The 9,156-nt window shown below is 49.7% G+C and overlaps 1 long non-coding RNA gene across 1 annotated transcript in view; it reads right to left on the bottom strand.

The window, feature by feature from the left end:
- Positions 1-1,013: 1,013 nt before the first annotated feature.
- Positions 1,014-9,156, bottom strand: part of LOC113958856 — a 22,855-nt gene continuing 14,712 nt past the window's right edge. Inside the window, exons 2-3 of the long non-coding RNA XR_003531645.1 lie at positions 3,098-3,103; positions 1,014-1,029 (exon numbers count right to left, since the gene is read on the bottom strand). This is a non-coding gene — a long non-coding RNA (uncharacterized LOC113958856). The remainder of the gene's footprint in view (positions 1,030-3,097; positions 3,104-9,156) is intronic.

The following is a 9,156-nucleotide window of genomic DNA, read 5'->3' as shown; positions in this document are numbered from 1 at the left end:
ATCGGGAGTTGTCGGTGTTGCTGCGTTGTTTGTTCGGTTCGTTGCAGGGGGGGCCTTGCGGGCTGTCGGGGCTGTCCTGCGTGCCTTCTCAAGGGCATCTGAAGCGTTGTAGATGGTGTGTCTTCAGGCCTCCTGGCCGGAGGCCAGAGCAGACCAGTTAAGTTGATCAGTGTGACCAAAGCTGAAGCGTTGTTTTAAAGAGTCCTTATATATACTGTCTTCAAAACCCCTCCCGTGCAACAGTTGGTGGCAATATTCGTTGTGAAACGGCTGGTCTCTCCACCTTAAGGCATGCCCTGCCCATTGCAGCTGTGTTCTCAGCAAGATAGCCTCACTACTTGTGACTACTACTTGTTTCATACCAGACGTATTGCTTGCATAATTTAACTAGTGAATGTTTAGGGTTGTGCAAAAGCAACCTGTACTCTTTGTGATGCTCAAAGCTTGCTGTTAATTGTCCAAACAAACTTCTGTAGTCATTCTGTAGTCATTCCAAGGGTTAAGATTGTGATGCTGATTACATTGAACCGTCTCAGAATCCTTTAATTACCCCTGTGTTTGTGAAATCTGTGAAATGAAAACTGTTGCATGATCTCAGAGAGCTTAGTGTAGTCATGGTTAGTCAAGCGTTGTTTGTACTCTAAAGGACTCCTTTGAGGAGGATTGTTCCAGGAGGTTTCCTGTGCTTCGATCAGGTGCAGCTTCATGGTTTTTCACCTCTTTTGGAGTTTCGAGAAAGGCACGCTGTGCTTGGCCAGAGGCCTCCTCTAGACTGGTGGTCTTGTAGTCCCTGTGGGAGTTGAGGGCAGAGCATAGCATGCAAATGCAGGCCTTGTCCTTCTTGCAGTAGCATTCCAGCAATTTGCCGTGCTGGGAGCATCTCCTCTCAGCCAAAACCTAGGCACCACAAAGCCCCACCAGGACGTAGTTTTTCTGAGTGTTCTTTGTGCTGTGCTTGCTCAGGTGGGCTTGGCACAGAGAGGCAGAGGCCTTGCAGGTCAGGCAAGCCTTCTCGGCCAGATGGAGCTCCTGACAGGATCTCACCTCTGCTTGCTGCCCCAAACTTTTCTCCTTCTCCTTGCATTGCATTTTCTGCTTTTCCTTCCCTTGATGAACAGAAGCATCCAAAAGGTTCTCCACGATGTTGCAGAGTTGGTGATTGGGCTTCAGTTCCCCGGTGGGGCCTGTGAGGTAAAGGCAGAGTGAGCATTTGGAAAGGCCCAGCTGGCACAAACTGCCTAGCCTGTACACAAGAAAAACTGTGGAGCCTGAGTGAAACAGTAGAACAGCATTAGGTTGCATTGGAACGGTGGGAGGTGCTGTGTAGCAGCGCGAGGATGCTCGCCCAGTCTCGATCAGGTGTTTTGCATATTGGTGTGGTAAAGATGTTGAGATTCCCTATCATCGGATTGTATTCCCGCAAAATTGGGAGCAGCTGTGTAATAAGTTTTCTTCTTTTCATGGGCATGATTGCCAGTGTTAAAACTCTTCACACCACTGATCCTCGGGGGAACATGTGGGTTGCTTAGGCGGATCGAGCAGGTCGGTCGTCCTTCTGTTTGTCTTTGGCATCTGCCTCGGATCCTTTTCGCACTTGTTTGTTTGGCGTGCTTTTTGGTTCAGTGTATAGGTTAAGCTTGGCGTTTGCTGGTTGGGTTTCGTCGTCGTGTGAGAGTGAAGCAGTTGTTTCTGATGCATCTGCCTGCCTTGTGGGGGCTCTCGGCACCTCTTTGCCCTGGGATCCCCGGGAGTTGGATTTGGTGGGATCACTGTCTGTAAGTGGCGCAGGTAGTGGTGAGACTCAGACCTGTTTTGTGTTAGGATTGTTTCGGTCTGGGTTGGGTGTTTGTCGGGGTCGCGACTTGTCCGGCTGGACTGGTGTCACTTCGCGTACCCCAGGGTTTGATTGCAGGGATACAGGGGACTATTGTGGTGCTGGTGGTGGTGACAGCCAGGGCCTTGGAGCGTGTAGAGCTGGGGTGGAGCCTTCCTCTCCGGGCATTTGGGTTGACAGTACTGCACGCGTTTTTCCATCAGGTGTGTTTCTTATTTGTGGCGACACAGTAGCAACTAGTCCTATAGACTCGTGGCTTCAATCTATTTTTGGTTCTATGTCTGAATGGGTTTTATGTTTTGTTAAAGAAAGCCTACAATGGTTACTGACATATGTTGTAATTTTAGTGATAGTTTGTATTGCTTTTTCTTGTATTGTTAAACGTGTAAATGTTATGACAGATAAAGTATTGTTGGCCTCAAATAAAAACGGGGGAATTGTAGAGAATTAGTTAGAAATGCGAGGGCATATGAACATGGCTAAAGCCATGGATGAGCTGCCAAAGTATAAGACGCAGGCCTCTAACTAGGTCATGAGAAGGTCCGAGATAGCAGGCCGTGAGAAAGCAGCAATGTCCTTGGGTATTCTAAATTGAGCTGAAAAACAGGAGCTTGGCATTACCAAAACAAAGACACTTAACGAGCCACCTGTGTAAACAATGGAAGACAGTTAAGATGATATCACCACCTAACTGTGTACCAATAATGAGCCTAATTCCTGTAATATTCATGAGCCTATTATAGAGTGTATATTAAGTTGTTGTCAATCTACAATAAACGACGTTCCTGGATTCTTACATTAAGCGTCCAGAGCTTTCCGTTGCGACATTATCCCTTGTCCATCCTGTAGGTGCTGTGTGATTGCACTGAGGATAATCTGCTCCATAACCTTGCCAGGCACTGAGGTCAGGCTGACGGGCCTGTAGTTTCCCGGGTCCTCCTTCCGGCCCTTTTTGTGGATGGGCATGAGATTTGCCAACTTCCAATCATTTGGGACCTCCCCAGTGAGCCAGGACTGTTGGTAGATGATGGAGAGCAGCTTGGCAAGCTCTTCCACCAGCTCCCTCATCACCTTTGGGTGGATCCCATCTGGTCCCATAGACTTGTGGGGATCCAAGTGGCTCAGCAGGTCACTAACTGTTTCGTCCTGGATTACAGAGAGGTTCTTCAGATTCTTATCTCTTTCTACAAGCTCCAGAAGCCAGCTGTCCTCAGGACAACCTGTCTTACTGTTGGAAACTGAGGTAAAGAAAGTGTTAAATACCTCAGCCTTTTCCTCATCTTTGATAACTATATTTCCGCCCATGTCCAGTAAAGAATTGAGGTTTTCCTTGCCCCTCCTTTTGCTACTGATGTATCTGTAGAAGGACTTTTTGTTATCCTTCACAGAAGTGGCGAGATTCAGTTCAAGTTGTGCCCTCATCTCTCTAATTTTCTTTCTACATGACCTAACTATATTCCTAAACTCTTCCTGAGTAGCCAGCCCTTTTTTCCATAATCAGTAGGCTCTCTTCTTTACTCTAATTTCCTTCAAAATCTCCCTGTTCAGCCAGACTGGTCATCTTCCCCGCTGGCTTGCCTTTCAGCACACTGGGACAGCCTGCTCCTGTGCTTTCAAGACTTCCTTCTTGAAGCATGTCCATCCCTCCTGGACCCCTTTGTTTTCAAGGGTTGTTTCCCAGGTGTAACAGACAGATAACATACAAATGCCAAAAATTATGTTTCGCCATTGTTTCTGCCTGTCAAAAACTTCCTACCAAAAATTCTGTGTCAGTTTTCCACCAGAAGTTCTCACCAGAATTTTCCCACTGGAGTTTTCCTGCCAAAGGATCCTGTTATTGTTCATGGTTATCATATCTCTTCAAACATCTGAATAGGGCTATGTGCCAAGAAACCACACACAACCTCCTTTGAACACTATAAAAGTTGAGGAGAAATTTGGGAAAAGCGGGGAAAGAAGAGTAGGAAAGAGAATTTGTGGGGTGAAGTCACAGCCACAACTGAAGCTTGAGGGGTTTGGAATATTACAAAGTGTTGGGCCGTTTTCCATGAGAGCAGTGGAGCTAATTAGATAGTTCCCATGGACACAGCTTTGACTTATAAAGAGTACAAGGTTAAAGCTGTTTGGCTGAGTGCAGGTGCTACATTCCTGGGTGTTTTTGTAAGAATATGTTTATGTTATATGTGTGGGAAAATAGAAGTTAGGGAACTCAATAAAGCTGCCTGTTAGGCTGAGCAGGAAGACATCTCTCTGTCTCATCATCCTAGTGTGTGTCATGTGCCTTTCTTCCCCAACGGACCAAGGTCTACCAACGGATACCCAACGACAAGAATTAGCTATAGCAGCTAAGGATCTCTCTTCCACCTCGCCCTCACCTTTTCTTCTGCTGCCGTATGCTGCCTGCCCGAGACTGGACCTCTGCCATCTTGAAGTGGACTGAGACCCACCGTGCCACCTGCGTGAGTTCTCCACCCTGACCATATTTCTGAGGGCCGAGAGGTGCAGCTGGACTGAAACCTCTGCACGGCCGGGGACACGGCCAGTTGTGAGCAGTGAAGCCCACATCCTGGCTGCATTCCAGAGAACTAAGACCCCCTGCAGCTAAAGAGATAACATCAAAAGCGGCAGAGACCGGAGAAAATAAAAAAGGCAGAAAACTGCTTCTCTCTCTCTCCCCCACCCCACAGACCAACTCAACGGAAAGGTAGCTTTTGGTGGTATCTTTTCTCTGCTTCTAAAAGTAATCTTAGCATTTTCCAACCTTTTCTTATTTTTTCCTCTTTCCCTTTGCAGCTCTTAGCAATTAATAAAAACAGTTTTGGTATCAACAGATAACTTGTATGAGTTTTAATTTTGCTCAAGGGAATATTCGAATCTAAAAGTTCTTTATGCAATATTTAAGCAGATCGTAACACCAGAGTACGCTCTGAACTAGTCTTCTGAATAGGTCAAAATCTGCCCTGCAGAAGTCCAGCGCAGAGGTTTTATCGATGGCCCTCCTTGCATCCCTGAGTATTGAAAACTCTGTTTTTTCTTGGTCACTGTGCCTGTAACAGACAGATAACATACAAATGCCAAAAATTATGTTTTGCCATTGTTTCTGCCTGTCAAAAAACTTCCTACCAAAAATTCTGTGTCAGTTTTCCACCAGAAGTTCTCACCAGAATTTTCCCACTGGAGTTTTCCTGCCAAAAGATCCTGTTATTGTTCATGGTTATCATGTCACTTCAAACATCTGAATAGGGCTATGTGCCAAGGAACCACACACAACCTCCTTCGAGCACTATAAAAGTTGAGGGGAAATTTGGGAAAAGTAGGGAAAGAGGAGTGGGAAAGAGGATTGGCTATAGCAGCTGAAAGTCTCTCCGCCACCTCACCCTCACCTTTTCTTCTGCCACTGTAAGCTGCCTGCCGTCACCAGAGACTGGACTTCTGCCATCTTGGACTGAGACCCACCGTGCTACCTGCGTGAGTTCTCCACCCTGACCATATTTCTGAGGGTCGAGAGGTGCAGCTGGACCGGGACCTCTGCACGGCCTGGGACACGGCCCCGGTGTGAGCAGCGAAGCCCACATCCTGGTTGCATTCCAGAGAACTAAAGCTGTAAACGACCCCCCTGCAGCTGAAGAGATAACATAGAAAGTGGCAGAGACAGAGAAAAAGAAGGCAGAAAACTGCTTCTCTCTCTCTCTCTCCCCCCACCCTACAGACCAGCTCGGATGAAAAGGTAGTTTTGGTGGTATCTTTTCTCTGCTTCTAAAAGTTATCTTAGCATTTTCCAACCTTTTCTTATTTTTTCCTCTTTCCCTTTGCAGCTCTTAGCAATTAATAAAAACAGTTTTGGTATCAACAGAACTTGTATGAGTTTTAATTTTGCTCAAGGAAATATTCGAATCTTAAAGTTCTTTCTGCAATATTTAAGCAGATCGTAACAGTGCCCCAGACGGCCACCAACCACCACATCTCCCGCCAGCCCCTCTCTGTGAACAGAAGGTCTAGTGGGGCCCCATCCCTGGTAGGTTCATTTACCAGCTGGAGCAGGAAATTATCCTCTATACACTCTAGGAATCTCCTAGACTGCCTCTTCTCTGCTGTGTGGAGTTCCCAGCAGACATCTGGCAGGTTAAAGTCACCCACGAGAACAAGGGCTGGCGATTTTGAGACATCTGCCAGCTGCTTGTAGAATAATTCATCACCCTCATCATCCTGGTTGGGTGGTCTGTAACAGGCTCCCACCAGGATATCAGCCTTGTTGGCCTTCCCCCTGATTCTAATCCACAGGCACTCAACCTTATTGTTACTGACTTCAACTTCTACAGAGTCAAGAGACTCTCTAACATATAGAGCCACCCCTCCACCTCTCCTACCTTGCCTGTCCCTTCTGAAGAGCCTGTAGCCACCCATGGTAGCACTCCAGTCATGTGAGTCATCCCACCATGTTTCCGTGATGGCGACTACATCATAGCTTTCCTGCTGCATGATGGCTTCCAGCTCCTCTTGTTTGTTACCCACACTGCATGCATTGGTGTACATGCACTTCAGCTGGGCTGCTGATTTGACTCTTAACTTGGGCTTTCCACCCTTAGGCTCCTTTCTGGAGAGCCCGGTTTCAATCCCTTCCCCCTTCAAACCTGTTTATTGAGAGACTAATATATTCCTACAGGTTTCAGATTTACTTGGGAGTTTTAAATTTTCTTGTGTCTGAATGGCCTTAAAATGAGTCTCAAGCTGTATTACTGAAGGAGGCAGTCACCTCTGGGTTGCTGAAAAAAGAGTGGTCAGGAATAGGACCTTGTTCATATTTGCTGCCACAAACTCTTCTTTTACGTGTGCAGGTTGGGATGTGGACAATCCAATGACCTGCAGGAAACCCAGTGAGCTCTGTGTGGAACCAGGAAAGGGGTTAACAGCACTGGGGGAATTTGGGGAACTCTAAAAGATGTGAAACACTCCTGAAAGGGAGGAGGGGACGTGAAAGGAGGGCGGCATGCAGTTTAAGGAAGAAATACCCAAAGGATCCCCTTTGGCTTTAGTTTTACACCACTGGAACCATTTAACTGTCCCAGATACTCCTATAAAAAAGCAAGAACTATGTCTCTTATCTGTGAATGTGTGGCCTTTATATGGGAACCCCAGGGGGGTAGCGTGGCTGAGATTCGGTACATTCGACCTGGATACAGTGTTACAACTTATGACGATTCTTTATAGAGAAGAAAAATGGGAGGAGATCCGTTATGCAGAATTGTTTCGATTTCTTTTAGCTCGCCTTGAGCGGAAAAAAGAGAATAAGAAAGATAGAGCGCCTGGAACTGGTCCAGACAGCCCCGCAGGACAGATTAAATCGGGATTACCCGCTCCAGTCTCTTCGGGAGCTGCTGCAGGAACGGCAGGCGCAGAAGGGCAAGTGAGGGCTGGAGTCGTTAGCTTTGCCAGTGGCGTGACAGGAGCTGTGAGATCTGTAAGGTCGGCTTTTGCTGGGGCTGCTTTCGGCGCGGTGGCGTCGGGCGAGGTTACTACAAGTGCGGTGGAATTAGCTGGGCCAGGGGAGGTGTCTGCTGTAGAGGCGGGGGAGACCCCAAAAACCGCGGCGAGAGCGGCGCCGGGACCAAAAGAAACCGCTGGTCCTGCGGGACCGGCCAGTGTAGTGGCGGCGGCAAGCGTAAGGGGTCGCTAGCTCTGTCGGTGGCAGCGAGGCGGGGGTGCCAGCCCCAAGAGTGGCGGGAGCCCCAGGGGTGCCTGCGAGGCTGAGCAGCGCGGCGGCGCCGATAGGCGCTAGGACCGCTGGCTCTGCCAGTGACAGCGGCAGAGTGAGGGCTGTAAGAACGGAGCTGCATACCCAGACTGCGGGAGCCCCGGGGTTGGCTGCTGTGAGAGCGGCAGACGACAACACAGGGGCTGTTGGCTTTGCATCTGTAAAAGAAGCAGTTCCGAGCCTGGCTGGCTCTGCCCACACAGCAGCGGCAGGGAATCTCCCAGGGGCGACGGGAACAGGCTCTGCCGGCGCAGAAGCAGCGGAAACTGGCCCAGCAGGGGCCAGGACTTTTGAAAAAGTGGCCCCGGGCACGGTGGGCGGTGGGGCGGTTCCAGGAACAGCCGTTGCCACGGCAATGGGACTGCCGACTCCGATCCCAGAAGGGGCGGCTCCGGGAACGGCCGTTGCCACGGCGACGGAGCTGCCTGCTCCGACAGCGTTGGGGGCGGCTCCGAGCCTGGCTGGCACAGGGGGAGCAGGACTCCCTGCCTCAACAGCAGGAACGACTCCTGGTGCTGCCGGAGCTGCGGGAGGAGGAGTTTCCCCCCCCCCGCAGCTGCCAGCAAGACAGCAGGAACTACCGCAGGCGTCCTGGGTGCAGCTGTCATGGCAATAGGGATTGGCGCAAGTGTTGTTGGGACACAAGGATTAGCCGAGGCGGGCTCCGCGGCCCCAGAGGAGTCTGCTGGCTCGGGACCGCTCGGGACCGTGGGAGCGGACACAATCGGGCAGAGACAGGCGGAGCTTGTCTCAGCTGTTTTAACTGGCGAAGGGGCTCTAATTTTAGCCCCTGCCAGTGTAGCACAGGCAGAGGCGGTGAGCGCAGTAACTGGCGAAGGGGCTCTGGTCAACGTAGCAAAGGCAGGGGCCGGCGCGCCCACAGAAAGGGGGGCGGAACCGCCCAATGCTGCTGAGACTGTCTCTATAGCGGTGAGAGGCGCCGGCATAGATCTTAGAACTGCAGGAAAAGCAAAAGCAATGCCTGCAACCGAAGCTCCCGCCCCGGCTGACACAGGACCCTCTGGCTCCGCCATTAAGGGCGGAGATGGAGCTGTCACTCCCCCTCTAGCCCTCCCAACCCTTCACGATCCGTACCCTCCCACCGGGTATGCGGGGGGTGCAGCCATTCCGACTGCTCCCCTTTGGCCGAAAGGGGGGGAGCAGCATCTGGAAACATTTCCAGCAGTGTTAGCTCCAAATCCAGCAAACTTATTCTCAAACAGAATAGAACACCCACAAACATGAAAGCCGAAACCCAGAGCAGTAGATGCAGTAGTTTCAGTGGTTTCTCTGACACAGACACAGACATCTCTGATGACGAGACAGGCTATAGCTCAGAACCACCAGCATATCTTCAGCTCGAAGAACTGTGGGAAAAACAAAAGGGGGGTACTGTTTTGTTCTGAATGTGAACTAATAATGTATCAGAAGTTGACTGTTTGCAGAAAGCTTCTTCCAGCAAACAGACCTGAAAACTGTGCCACCAGAACTCAAGCTGAGAGTCATAAAAACAACTTCTGTGCTGTGACAAATAGAAACCCAATCGGGCAATTTCCAATCAGAATTTATT

The sequence above is a fragment of the Corapipo altera genome, unplaced genomic scaffold (assembly GCF_003945725.1).
Source record: "Corapipo altera isolate COAL_440 unplaced genomic scaffold, ASM394572v1 61057, whole genome shotgun sequence".
NCBI classification, from domain to species: Eukaryota; Metazoa; Chordata; class Aves; order Passeriformes; family Pipridae; genus Corapipo; species Corapipo altera.
Note: the sequence above shows the minus strand (reverse complement) of the source record. Positions and strands in the feature narration are given on the sequence as shown.